The 14,161-nt window shown below is 44.8% G+C and overlaps 1 protein-coding gene across 1 annotated transcript in view; it reads left to right on the top strand.

Moving 5' to 3' along the window:
* LOC126187306 (BTB/POZ domain-containing protein Tiwaz) overlaps nt 1–14,161 on the top strand; it is a 191,082-nt gene that overhangs the window by 144,962 nt on the left and 31,959 nt on the right. The gene's annotated exons all lie outside the window — the stretch shown is intronic.

A 14,161-nucleotide genomic window follows, 5' to 3' on the forward strand; every position in this document is an offset into this window, starting at 1 on the left:
TTTTGTTGGTTTCGGCGACTTTTCTCCGCCAATTCAGTGTTAATTATGGTGCATAATATTAACTGATTCATATCAGAAATCCCAGGAGTCAATGCGAAAATCCGATGGTATTAAATAATTTACACCAACAGATAGTTTGCATTTTGTGTTAATGTTTATACTATTCCAGAACATTCGTACAATGCAAAGCTTAAAGAAACTAACTTTTCAAATCACATAGTCGAACTAACTGAAAACAACTCCCTCTCTACTGTCACCCCCGAGCTCTTGTGCTCAGTGCTTGTATGTATTTTTTTTAGCAATACAAGTTCTTTGAAAGTATTGTTCAACAAGTCACATTGAGTTGCAATTAAAATCAGTTGTTTCATAAGAAATTACAGTTACAGCTTTGAAGACAATAAATGACTCATTATAAGAAATGTGATTTCTAACATTGCTTTTCAAGTTTAGTACCGAAATTCTGCTAGAAAAATGTGACTAACAATACTTGATACAAAATAATAAATACCCCGTTATTAAAATAGGAATTTCGATGCTAACATATTTTGGATTACTTTACATGATCAGCAAATAGATTTTGAGATTCAAATTTTTACATAATAATCTCGTTTTGACCAAATGATCGAAATAATAGTTTGTTTACAACAGAAAGTTTTAAACTTTTTCTTACAGAATTAATTACAATGAATATGATTTTAATTTTCTTGGAAACGTATTCTATTGAGAATGAACATAACGATGAACATAACTTTCAGTGCATTAGTTAACCAGAAAACCACCCAAAACATTAATTTTCACGTTTTGTGAAATAATCGAATTTTGACAATTGGTTTGCCATTTGATGACCGAACTGATTTTAACACTGTCATTTCTACTTGATTATTGACTGTAAGTAACGCAAATGAAATAATTAATTTGTCTGTAAATTTCGTTAAATTGTTGCTTACAGTAAGATACTTTTCCACTATTTAAAAATTCCTGTTACTTTTATTTAAATGAGCTGTTGGTAACTAAATGCTTGTGTTACTTTTTATATATCTCGTGTACAGTGATACTTGATACAAAGCACGAAAAGCTGTATTTTGACATTTGCTATTCTGTGAAATGCGTATCGTGTAATACATAAAAGTGTGGTACGCAATACTTCATATAAGTGTCCCTATAGTATCTCCTACCACAGAGTCACATGCCGAAAATTAGAGTTATCTATAGCATGTATTCTTTTCTCTTCCAGTTCTCTCGTTGGACGACACTGAGTCAACAGTGAAGAACTGTTGCATAGATTTCGAGAACAATGTGTCTCAGATAGACCCAGAATTTTCTGCACCAATTGTATATTTTGCGTAACAACGGCAAGGAAACGGTAGGACAGACTGTGGTACAACTGGCAGATAGCTGGCAGTTATTTAATCAGTGAAATTAGTTATTGTTGAATTAGATCACACTATATGTTAAAAAAATACTACTTGTACTACTTGTCGAAATTTACTGCTTACTTCTGCTTCTGTATACTGATGAATAAATATCTTTTATTATTCACACTTTTCTTGACCGCATTTTGTGGAATCTTGACAGCTGCCTGTTTAGACTCATATCGTTAATCCTCAGAATCTGTCTCTTGTTACTAAAGAAGTATGTCAAATAGTCATCTAGCGTCCGTTGTGGTCTCTAAGTGGATACTAAGTGGATACTAAGAGACCACGATGGGCGCTAGATGACTATTTGACGTTTCACTTTCTTAACAAGAGACTGGTTCTTATTATGACCCACAATATTCGAAACTAATCAACTGCCAAACTTCCGGCATAGATGATCGAGACAGTTGTGAATAAAAAGAAGTAACAGCAGTAACCAATAAATACGAGCATGTACTGTACAGTAGTTCGTGAAATATACATCTTGTAGGCAATAGCCGAATCAAAACTGGATGAAACTACAATCGAAGTTATTGTGTTCTTTTATTATGTGGATAATCCGATAATTTAGAACTAAGTATATTAATACCACAGAGTAGCGTTTATCTGTCGCAACACAGAGACAATAAAAGTTAGTTAACTGTTTAATTCACCTGCGTGTCGTAATAACAGTCCCTGAAACCGGTGCTGCAGCACTCACTATAACAGACAGCTCAAACGGTAAAGATAAATTATGCGTTGCGCGCAGTTCAAAGAGGCGCTTTAGCAATAATAATTGGAAAACGCAGGTCAAGGAAACCGGCTGCGTTTTAGTGGCGTCATTAAAACACGGGGCACCCAATAAAGAAACGCACAACAACTCCATTTGTGGCGGACAAACGCGCCGCCCGCAGCGCTCAATGATGGATCAATTACGACCGCGGGCTGGCAGTGTCGCTATTGTGGGCCGCGTCTGTGTGCGCGAGGCGGGCGGGCGAGCGCGCTGAAAGCGGTTTTGTACGCCTCTTTCTCGCCGAGCGCCGCGCGCCACAAAATTTAATGGAATAACCGTCGGTCGATCACACTGCGCCACGCGGCGATATCGAAAACAGCCCCTGCCGGCCAGTCGGGCTAGCGTAATTGCCGGCAAACGGCCGCGACATCGATCCATCGAAAACTCGTCCCGTGCGCTCGCTACACCCGCGAGGGCACCTCGCTGCTACCGCCATTCCCTCCTCAAAAAGTAAACAAGTGCAACCAGACACTGTGGCGCAGCACGTTTCGAGCATGTCACTGTCGGCTCCTTCGCCTTCGACGGACGCTCGACATTTTACTCTGTCGATCACGAACAGAAATGTGAGATCGAAAAAGTCAAGTACGCTGAGAGTCGACGTGGCATCCTCAGTGAAAATCGATACTGACATAAATTACATCATCACTTTCCCTTAAAATCGATATATGTGTTTTAGTCTTAACAACCGGTATTTTTCGGTATCTGTTTGGTCTCGGATGACGACTGCTTCTTTTTCATTTTTTCTAATAACCAGGTAAAAAAATTGGTATATCAATTTTCCATATCAATACTACTAAAACTCTTTATTTTAAAAACGAATAATGTTTGTTCATAAAATTTCCATTGCTTGTAAATAATGGGTTATTATAGAAAACTGGAAAGGTGAATAGTACTATTTCAATAACTACACCGACAGCTAGAAACTAAAAAAAAAGACGCGCGGCATAAGAAACGATGCAACATTACAGAGATAGTACGTATCTGTTGCCGTGTGGTGTGTCCTGTAAACAAACGAATACGTGCGGTGTGCTAAACTTGCCCCAACTAGTCTACGCGTCGGACTTCGGTTGAATTGGCTCAAATGGCTCTGAGCACTATGGGACTTAACATCTGAGGTCATCAGTCCCTTAGAACTTAGAACTACTTAAACCTAACTAACCTAAGGACATCACATCCATGCCCGAGGCAGGATTCGAACCTGCGGCGTAGTGGTCGCGCGGTTCCAGACTGTAGCGGCTAGAACCGCTCGGCGACACCGGCCGGCATTTATTTCTTATTTCTCACAAATGTGCTTGTGACTTTAATGTAGGTGCGGCATTGGAACTAATTCTGATGTAATTTCTAAGCCAGTTAATGTATTTTTGTGATATATTTTTATTGTTAGACATTCAGTCAAGTACCAGGCCACGGCGTGTGATATACAATAGGCAGAAGTTCAGTTAATACAGAAATAGTTATAGTTGTCACTTCTTCGTTTTCTACATTTGACTGTTCCAATAAACCACGACTTGAATTATTTCTTTTGTGTAACCTTCGTTATTTTGATCTGGACTCTAAAACCAAGGAGCAGATTTCTATCGTAGAGAAACTGAATGATTGGTACGAAACTCCGGCCATTGTTCGCAGAGATTTGGTGACTATGATCGAGAACAGTGTCATGAATCGGTGTCACTCTGAAGTGTAATGCGGTATTCAATAAAAGTTAGTTGGCCTGCCATAATAATGCGTAATTTACTAGTTGAAATTCCCTCGTACATTTCTAGACCAAACGTGAAATGTTGAGCCCATCATGTGATAACTACGAAACGTGAAATTTCAGGGCAAATTAAACTTCTGTGCCTTTCCGGTAATTGATGTCAGGCCACTTAAAATTGCTGACAGCATTCTTAAAAACAATGTCATATGTATTTTACAGCTTGACTCAAACGTTCAATGTAAGTGTCAGTTTTGAAACTTTCCCCATACGGTGGTCAACCATCATTCGCCGTACGCTCTCTAGCGGAACTGCTAATCTAGCAACGTACATGGAAGAATTTCAGAGTAATTCTTCCATATACGTTCCTAGATTGGTAGTTCTGGTGGCGCGGTATAACTAGTTCCCTGATTTGAGTAAAACCTATGTCTCAATATTATGAAGATACACATCGCTTCTAGCAACTGTCACTCTCCTTATTACGCACAACGATTTTTGTGTGTAAAAGAATCTCTTTGGTCCTGCCTTTCATGGCACTTCTTGGGCTGACCCCTGTACATCATTTACGATATACACTCCTGGAAATTGAAATAAGAACACTGTGAATTCATTGTCCCAGGAAGGGGAAACTTTATTGACACATTCCTGGGGTCAGATACATCACATGATCACACTGACAGAACCACAGGCACATAGACACAGGCAACAGAGCATGCACAATGTCGGCACTAGTACAGTGTATATCCATCCACCTTTCGCAGCAATGCAGGCTGCTATTCTCCCATGGAGACGATCGTAGAGATGCTGGATGTAGTCCTGTGGAACGGCTTGCCACGCCATTTCCACCTGGCGCCTCAGTTGGACCAGCGTTCGTGCTGGACGTGCAGACCGCGTGAGACGACGCTTCATCCAGTCCCAACCATGCTCAATGGGGGACAGATACGGAGATCTTGCTGGCCAGGGTAGTTGACTTACACCTTCTAGAGCACGTTGGGTGGCACGGGATACATGCGGACGTGCATTGTCCTGTTGGAACAGCAAGTTCCCTTGCCGGTCTAGGAATGGTAGAACTATGGGTTCGATGACGGTTTGGATGTACCGTGCACTATTCGGTGTCCCCTCGACAATCACCAGTGGTGTACGGCCAGTGTAGGAGATCGCTCCCCACACCATGATGCCGGGTGTTGGCCCTGTGTGCCTCGGTCGTATGCAGTCCTGATTGTGGCACTCACCTGCACGGCGCCAAACACGCATACGACCATCATTGGCACCAAGGCAGAAGCGACTCTCATCGCTGAAGACGACACGTCTCCATTCGTCCCTCCATTCACGCCTGTCGCGACACCACTGGAGGCGGGCTGCACGATGTTGGGGCGTGAGCGGAAGACGGCCTAACGGTGTGCGGGACCGTAGCCCAGCTTCATGGAGACGGTTGCGAATGGTCCTCACCGATACCCCAGGAGCAACAGTGTCTCTAATTTGCTGGGAAGTGGCGGTGCGGTCCCCTACGGCACTGCGTAGGATCCTACGGTCTTGGCGTGCATCCGTGCGTCGCTGCGGTCCGGTCCCAGGTCGACGGGCACGTGCACCTTCCGCCGACCACTGGCGACAACATCGATGTACTGTGGAGACCTCACGCCCCACGTGTTGAGCAATTCGGCGGTACGTCCACCCGGCCTCCCGCATGCCCACTATACGCCCTCGCTCAAAGTCCGTCAACTGCACATACGGTTCACGTCCACGCTGTCGCGGCATGCTACCAGTGTTAAAGACTGCGATGGAGCTCCGTATGCCACGGCAAACTGGCTGACACTGACGGCGGCGGTGCACAAATGCTGCGCAGCTAGCGCCATTCGACGGCCAACACCGCGGTTCCTGGTGTGTCCGCTGTGCCGTGCGTGTGATCATTGCTTGTACAGCCCTCTCGCAGTGTCCGGAGCAAGTATGGTGGGTCTGACACACCGGTGTCAATGTGTTCTTTTTTATTTCCAGGAGTGTATTAGACAATGTGATTAAGTGCAGTGTATTCTGATTTGGCTCTAGAATTACTAAAATGATAGCGGGTTAGTATCACAATAGGACTTGTTGAGTTAAAGCATAAATGAATCCAATCTGCAGATATCATGACAATAAGTGACGATTCTAATACGTGACAAGTACAAGTTTCCATGACTAATTAGTTGGCAAACTTGTAGTGGGGTTCCATCAAACGATTGTAGTTTCCTTTCGTCTACTGTGAGTGGGCCGATTATTCTAACAAATCGCTAATTCGCTAACTTGTGGTACAGTGATCGAATAAGAGAACTCATTTATAGAATGCCAAAAGTAAATTAGATCTTCTGTGGGCACTGTGTGGGCAGGCTCCTTGTTGGTGACGTCAAAATCACCGACCGAGTCCCTGCTTTGCCGGAGCTGCCAAATCACTTTACCAAACGCAGTGCTCAATTCGTGTGGAGTCCGCTATAAGTGGTGGGCTGCAGTGCAGGCTATAATCAGGACTGCCGACCACCATGACGAGCTGCGGCCGTGGACGACACTCCGATAACTCGTTATGCTGACAAGTGGTCCAGATCAGCGCCTACAAGAAAAATTCTGTCCGGGCTACCGAGACAGTGATCATTCTTAACTCAATCGATCTCCGGTCTCTAGTTCGTCTTCTCTCTCCTTCTGTCCGGAATAAAGTCCCCTGAGAAATTCCGTTCTCTGTACAAACTACGAAAAAAATTAAGATGCGTGACGCCATCAAGCCGCATGGCTGCCAATAGTAGCCGGTTCAAAATGGTTCAAATGGCTCTGAGCACCATGGGACTTAACTTCTGAGGTCATCAGTCCCCCAGAACTTAGAACTACTTAAACCTAACTAACCTAAGGACATCACACACATCCATGCTCGACGCAGGATTCGAACCTGCGACCGTAGCGGTCGCGCGGTTCCACACTGTAGCGCCTAGAACCGCTCGGCCACCCCGGCCGGCATAGTAGCCGGTCACGGGTCTTAGTCCCAATCACAAATGTGCGAGTTCTTGCACAGAACACCTCCAAAACACCACGAAAAATCCTACTCCGACTGGAGGCTTGCCACCACAAACTAGAGGAGCCTTGTTAGGTCAGCAAGTGTCACCAGTTGTTCACCAATGAGCTTGCTCTTTTAAAGTGCACGTGGGAAACCCGCGGGATGAGTAACCGGCGTGACAAAATACTTTGCCTGTGTGTGGCGTCGACTTGGCGCACACCGCAGCGTCACGGAGCCACGATTCGAGGCAATGCCCCACTGGCCTGGCCCAGGAGTCACGACGGTACGCTGGCAAATTCCACGCAATTCTCGCCGCTTTCTCTCCCGCCGAGAAAAAACCGAGGGTGCCTTTGAAATACAGCACCCCTGGCCATCGCTATTGTCACCTGGGCCCACTATCCTGGAACCCGACGGACACGATCGCAGAAAACTCCCCTGTCCCATGTGTCTCTCCCGCACAGAACTTCCACGAACAGATATTGGAAAATATAGAAAATGGAGTAAAACCCATCATCTGTTTCGAGTAATTATAGCCCTTGATACTCAGTCACCTTCCTATCGACATCTCCTGAGAGGTCGGTTAAAGAAAATAAATGAGAGGAGACAAGCCAAAAGAGTTTGGCGTCTCGCAAGTTTGGAAGAACAAGTGAAAGTTAATCGCGGGCTGAAACTGTTTGTCGGTTGATGAGGAGCACTCAGTTGACCGTTTATGCTTGTTGTATCCGACGATAAATGACCCTTTTCAAATCCTGCTTCAAGATGTGACAGTTAACAAGATTCCTGTTTGACACTGTGTAAATCAGGATATCAGTCTACAGACACAGTATTTGTGTACAAAGACCTCTTTAGTCCCCCATGTTGATCTCGTGGCACGACACTTGTGGCTGTGGTACCTTGTTGCCTTTGTGCAAACTGTGGGTGAAGTGTTAGCTGATCGTTTAGTGTGACTCAGAAAAAATGACTGCCTGTCATGTTTTGTGTCGGTGTTGTTGAATAGGCAACTGAAAGGGAGACGTAAAGAATGGACATCATGTGGACGACAAGTTCATTAGAGTTACATTATTCCTCTCTATGAGTACAGAGGGACTGCGGGTCTTAATGCACCATCTGCCAAAGTCGTTCAACAGAGCTGTGGAGAGAAGTTTGGAATGATGTACAGACAAAGGAATGACCAGCCACTGCAACCATTTCTAATGTTATCTTCTGAATAGGAATACTAGAAAGTTGATGATATGTCAGATCAGTTTAGTTCTAGGAAAGGTAAAGGCACCAGTGAAGCATTTCTGACGTGCTTGATAATGGAAGCCAGATGTAAGAAAAATAAGACACTTTCGTAGGATTTTTCGACCTAAGAAAAGCATTCCACGGTGTAAAATGGTGCAAGGTGTTCGACATTTTCCCGAAAATAGTTATGGGCTATAGCGAAAGACGGGTGATCTTCAACGTGTACAATATCCAAAGAAGAACAATAAGAATGGTAGATCAAGAACGAAGTTATAGGATTACAAAGGGTATAACGCAGTGATGTAGCCTTTCGCCATTACTGTTTTATCTATGCGTATGGAAAGTAATGAAGGAAATAAAAGAAAGTTTCAGGAATGGGATTAAAATTCAAGGTGAAAGGTATCGATAAGAAAATTCACAGACGGCATTGCTATCCTCAGATTGAAGAAGACCTGCACGACCTGTTGAATAAAATGGGCATATAGTGTGGACTGAGAGTCGGCGGGAGTAACACAAAAGTAATGAAGAGTAGCACACATGAGATTAGTGACAAACTTAATAACAAAATATTGAACTAGACAAAGTGGAGGGGTCCGCTACCTGGAAGCAAAGTGACAGAAGACAGAGGAAGCAAGGAGGACATAAAAATAGGCTGACATAGTGCAAGAGGTGATTCATACCCAAAAGATGTCTACTACTATTAAAAATCGACCTTCATTGGAGGAAGAAATTTCTGAGATTGTATACAAGCAAATTATAAAGTATGTGAAAAGAAGAGAATTGAGGCGGGTTTGTGATTTGGTGCTTGGAGAAGGATGTTGAACAATAGGAGGACCGATAAGAAAAGAAATGAGAATGTTTTTAGTAGGATCGGCTAGGAGGGGAACATGAAAAAAACATTGACAAGAGTAAAGGACAGGAACAACTTCCACGGTACTGAAAGGTGGTGTAGTTGGCGGAACCGCAGAGCAAGACAGAGATTTAAATACATCCAACAAACAACTGATGAGATTGGCTGCAAGTGTTACTCTGAGGTGAAGAGGTTGGCTCAGGAGAGGAAATAGCGACTAGAGCATTAAACCAGTCAGGAATCTGATACCGGTAATCCCCCAATCCCCCGTCAAAAAAAAAGTAAATAAAATAGCAACACGACACCGCATACGGGCTAGCGGTGCCCGTGTCCCGCAGTCTGAGTACTGGGGCTGGCCGACCAGGCCAACCGGACTGTCTTCTGGCTCCGCTGTAACTGTGTCGCGGGGTCCCTGGGTTCAGCCACAGCAGGGCTAACGGCCCCCCGTAAATCCCGCCGGCACAGATTTTTGCGTGGAGCCTGCCCACGGCAGGTGGCCAGCGGCATCCGTGGTACTTTGGTGGTGACCCTCTGCTCGTCTACGGAGCAGCACATTTGGTACCGCTGCTGGTGTCATAGAATGTTCTCAGCAGAGGCACAGTACGATGCGGTTCGGTAATTTCTTTGTTTGTTCTTCTACATTTAATAGTTGCTAAGCTGTACTCAATGTAGTCGATGTAATTCCAGATTTACAAAACTCATCGCTTCATTAAAACCAGCGCTTCAGGATGTATCTTACTAACCAGTTAACCACATTAAAAAAAGTGGCTCTGAGCACTATGGGACTCAACTGCTGTGGTTATCAGTCCCCTAGAACTTAGAACTACTTAAACCTAACTAACCTAAGGACAGCACACACATCCATGCCCGAGGCAGGATTCGAACCTGCGACCGTAGCAGTCGCACGGTTCCGGACTGCGCGCCTAGAACCGCGAGACCACCGCAGCCGGCGTTAACCACATTCTGCATAAAACTTCTTTTCTGCCACATTGTACGCAGTATCTGACCAAATACCGTATTACACAAACTTGTTCATGTTATGGTTTACCCTTGCTTTTCTGAATCTACATCTACATCTACATGGATACTCTGCAAATCACATTTAAGTGCCTGGCAGAGTGTTCATCGAACCACCTTCACAATTCTCTATTATTCCAATCTCGTATAGCGCGCGGAAAGAATGAACACCCATATCTTTCCGTACGAGCTCTGATTTCCCTTATTTTATCTTTGTGATCGTTCCTCCCTATGTAGGTCGGTGTCAACAAAATAATTTCGCATTCGGAGGAGAAAGCTGGTGATTGGAATTTCGTGAGAAGAATCCGTCGCAACGAAAAACGCCTTTCTTTTAATGATGTCCAGCCCAAATCCTGTATCATTTCTGTGACACTCTCTCCCATATTTCGCGATAATTCAAAACGTGCTGCCTTTCTTTGAACTTTTTCGATGTACTCCGTCAGTCCTAACTGGTAAAGGCCGGCCGAAGTGGCCGAGCGGCTCTAGACTCTTCAGTCTGGAACCGAGCGACCGCTACGGTCGCAGGTTCGAATCCTGCCTTGGACATGGATGTGTGTGATGTCCTTAAGTTAGTTAAGTTTAAGTTGTTCTACGTTCTAGGGGGGTGATGACCTCAGACGTTAAGTCCCATAGTGCTCAGAACCATTTGATTTTTCTATCTGGTAAGGACCCCACACCGCGCAGAAGTATTCTAAAAGAGGACGGACCAGCGTATTGTAGGCAATCTCCTTAGTAGGTCTGTTACATTTTCTAAGTGTCCTGCCAATAAAACGCAGTCTTTGGTTAGCTTTCCCCATAACATTTTCTGTGTTACTTCCAATTTAATTTGTTCGTAATTGTAATACCTAGGTATTTAGTTGAATTTACGCTTGTAGATTAGACTGATTCATCGTGTAACCGAAATTTAACGAGTTCCTTTTAGCACTCATGTGGATGACCTCACACGTTTCGTTATTTAAGGTCAACTGCCACTTTTCGCACCATTCCGATATGTCTTCTAAATCGTTGTGCAGTTTGTTTTGATCTTCTGATGACTTTATTAGTCGATAAACAACAGCGTCATCTGCAAGATGACGGCTCAGATTGTCTCCCAAATCGTTTATATACACTCCTGGAAATTGAAATAAGAACACCGTGAATTCATTGTCCCAGGAAGGGGAAACTTTATTGGCACATTCCTGGGGTCAGATACATCACATGATCACACTGACAGAACCACAGGCACATAGACACAGGCAACAGAGCATGCACAATGTCGGCACTAGTACAGTGTATATCCATCTTTCGCAGCAATGCAGGCTGCTATTTTCCCATGGAGACGATCGTAGAGATGCTGGATGTAGTCCTGTGGAACGGCTTGCCATGCCATTTCCACCTGGCGCCTCAGTTGGACCAGCGTTCGTGCTGGACGTGCAGACCGCGTGAGACGACGCTTCATCCAGTCCCAAACATGCTCAATGGGGGACAGATCCGGAGATCTTGCTGGCCAGGGTAGTTGACTTACACCTTCTAGAGCACGTTGGGTGGCACGGGATACATACCGGCGTGCATTGTCCTGTTGGAACAGCAAGTTCCCTTGCCGGTCTAGGAATGGTAGAACGATGGGTTCGATGACGGTTTGGATGTACCGTGCACTATTCGGTGTCCCCTCGACGATCACCAGTGGTGTACGGCCAGTGTAGGAGATCGCTCCCCACACCATGATGCCGGGTGTTGGCCCTGTGTGCCTCGGTCGTATGCAGTCCTGATTGTGGCGCTCACCTGCACGGCGCCAAACACGCATACGACCATCATTGGCACCAAGGCAGAAGCGACTCTCATCGCTGAAGACGACACGTCTCCATTCGTCCCTCCATTCACGCCTGTCGCGACACCACTGGAGGCGGGCTGCACGATGTTGGGGCGTGAGCGGAAGACGGCCTAACGGTGTGCGGGACCGTAGCCCAGCTTCATGGAGACGGTTGCGAATGGTCCTCGCCGATACCCCAGGAGCAACAGTGTTCCTAATTTGCTGGGAAGTGGCGGTGCGGTCCCCTACGGCACTGCGTAGGATCCTACGGTCTTGGCGTGCATCCGTGCGTCGCTGCGGTCCGGTCCCAGGTCGACGGGCACGTGCACCTTCCGCCGACCATTGGCGACAACATCGATGTACTGTGGAGACCTCACGCCCCACGTGTTGAGCAATTCGGCGGTACGTCCACCCGGCCTCCCGCATGCCCACTATACGCCCTCGCTCAAAGTCCGTCAACTGCACATACGGTTCACGTCCACGCTGTCGCGGCATGCTACCAGTGTTAAAGACTGCGATGGAGCTCCGTATGCCACCGCAAACTGGCTGACACTGACGGCGGCGGTGCACAAATGCTGCGCAGCTAGCGCCATTCGACGGCCAACACCGCGGTTCCTGGTGTGTCCGCTGTGCCGTGCGTGTGATCATTGCTTGTACAGCCCTCTCGCAGTGTCCGGAGCAAGTATGGTGGGTCTGACACACCGGTGTCAATGTGTTCTTTTTTCCATTTCCAGGAGTGTAGACAAGGAACAGCAAAGGGCCTATAGCACTACCGTGGGGAACGACGGAAATCACTTCTGTTTTACTCGATGACTTTCCGTCAGTTACTACGAACTGTGGCCTCTCTGACAGGAAATCACAAATCCAGTCACATAACTGAGGCGATAAGCACGCGATTTCACTACGAGCCGCTTGTGTGGTACAGCGTAAAAAGCCGTCCGGAAATCCAGAAATACGGAATCGATCTGAAATCCTTATGAATGTTTATGATTATTACAGAATTCTATACCTTCATACCATAGGACGCTGTGGAGGTTGAATTTCATAGGGAATATTGACTGATTTGATAATCAGGCACGTTTTTTCTGTCAGCAGAAATGTTCTGCTGGTGGAAGCTTCTTCCGCCTCCAGATTTCCGACCGAAAAGGTGATCACGTGATAAGGCACCGGACTCGTGTTCTGGAACAACGTAAATCACACCTGCATTCTGTAGTTTCTATAGACCGTGTGAGGTGAATGCTGGGATGCCTCCTTTGGAAAGGACAATGCCGATCATAAGGGGTTAGGACGTCAAACGGGCCGACTTGGAGCAGGAAAGGTACTGCAGGACATTTTAATTTTCACTGCCTATACTTTTACAGATAAATTCATAAACCTTTGTCAGTATGACCAGAAAGGATTCCGGATTCACACTCATAGTAGTGGAAGCTCAAAGACGTAACAAAATAATTTTATTTTTTAAATTTCATCATATTTTTCACTCACTATTGGCTGCATTTGTTGCTGTAGGTACACTTTTCTTCATAGGTAAGAGAGATTCTTCGATGATTTTGCACAACATACAAATTATTCTTACAGGTGTATGAAACCCTAGAATTTTCCAAATCTATTAAAAACTGTGTAAAACATGAAATAATTAACTTTAAAATTTGAGTTTTTTTCTAAAAATGAAGTTTAAAATGTAACAGCTCATTCATTTTTTCATAAATTAAATAAATTCTAGAGTTTCATATACCTGTAAGTATTGTTTGTTTGCTGTGCTAAATTCATCGTAGAATCTCTCTTACTTATGAAGAAAAGTATACCCATGGTAACAAATGCAGCTAATAGGAAGTCAAAAAATGATGAAATTTCACATCTAAAAAAATTTATTTTGTTATGTTTCTGAATTTGCACTGTTATGATTGTGAACCCTGAATCCTTCCTGGTCATACTGACAAAGTTTTATGAATTTATTTGTAAATGTATTGACAGTGGAAATTAAAATATCCTGTGGTGCCTCTCCTGCTCCAAGCCGGCCCGTTTGACGTCCTACCCCTTTAAGCATTCTCATTAGTTCGACGTGTTCTGTTCAGCGGTGACTGCATGCGTAAGTTTGGTTCACTATCACTCACATTTTTTGTGCCAGGCTACAGGTAAGGTTCCATACTCATGCACAAAGCGTCCAACCGACGCCCAGGTGCACTTACCTGTCACTGGTATTTGTTGTTTTGCATCGTAATTGCTCAGTGGAATCTGCAGCGCGTAGTTTGGCACACATAAAAGAAAAGGACTGACACTTTATAAAGATTTAATACATAGTTTCATTGCCCATAATTCTGGCTGGTCGTACGGATTACGTGAAAAAAAGAAAGAATAGACCTTCATTAGCTTACAACGAGAAGACGC

Source organism: Schistocerca cancellata, chromosome 1, assembly GCF_023864275.1.
Source record: "Schistocerca cancellata isolate TAMUIC-IGC-003103 chromosome 1, iqSchCanc2.1, whole genome shotgun sequence".
Classification (NCBI taxonomy): Eukaryota; Metazoa; Arthropoda; class Insecta; order Orthoptera; family Acrididae; genus Schistocerca; species Schistocerca cancellata.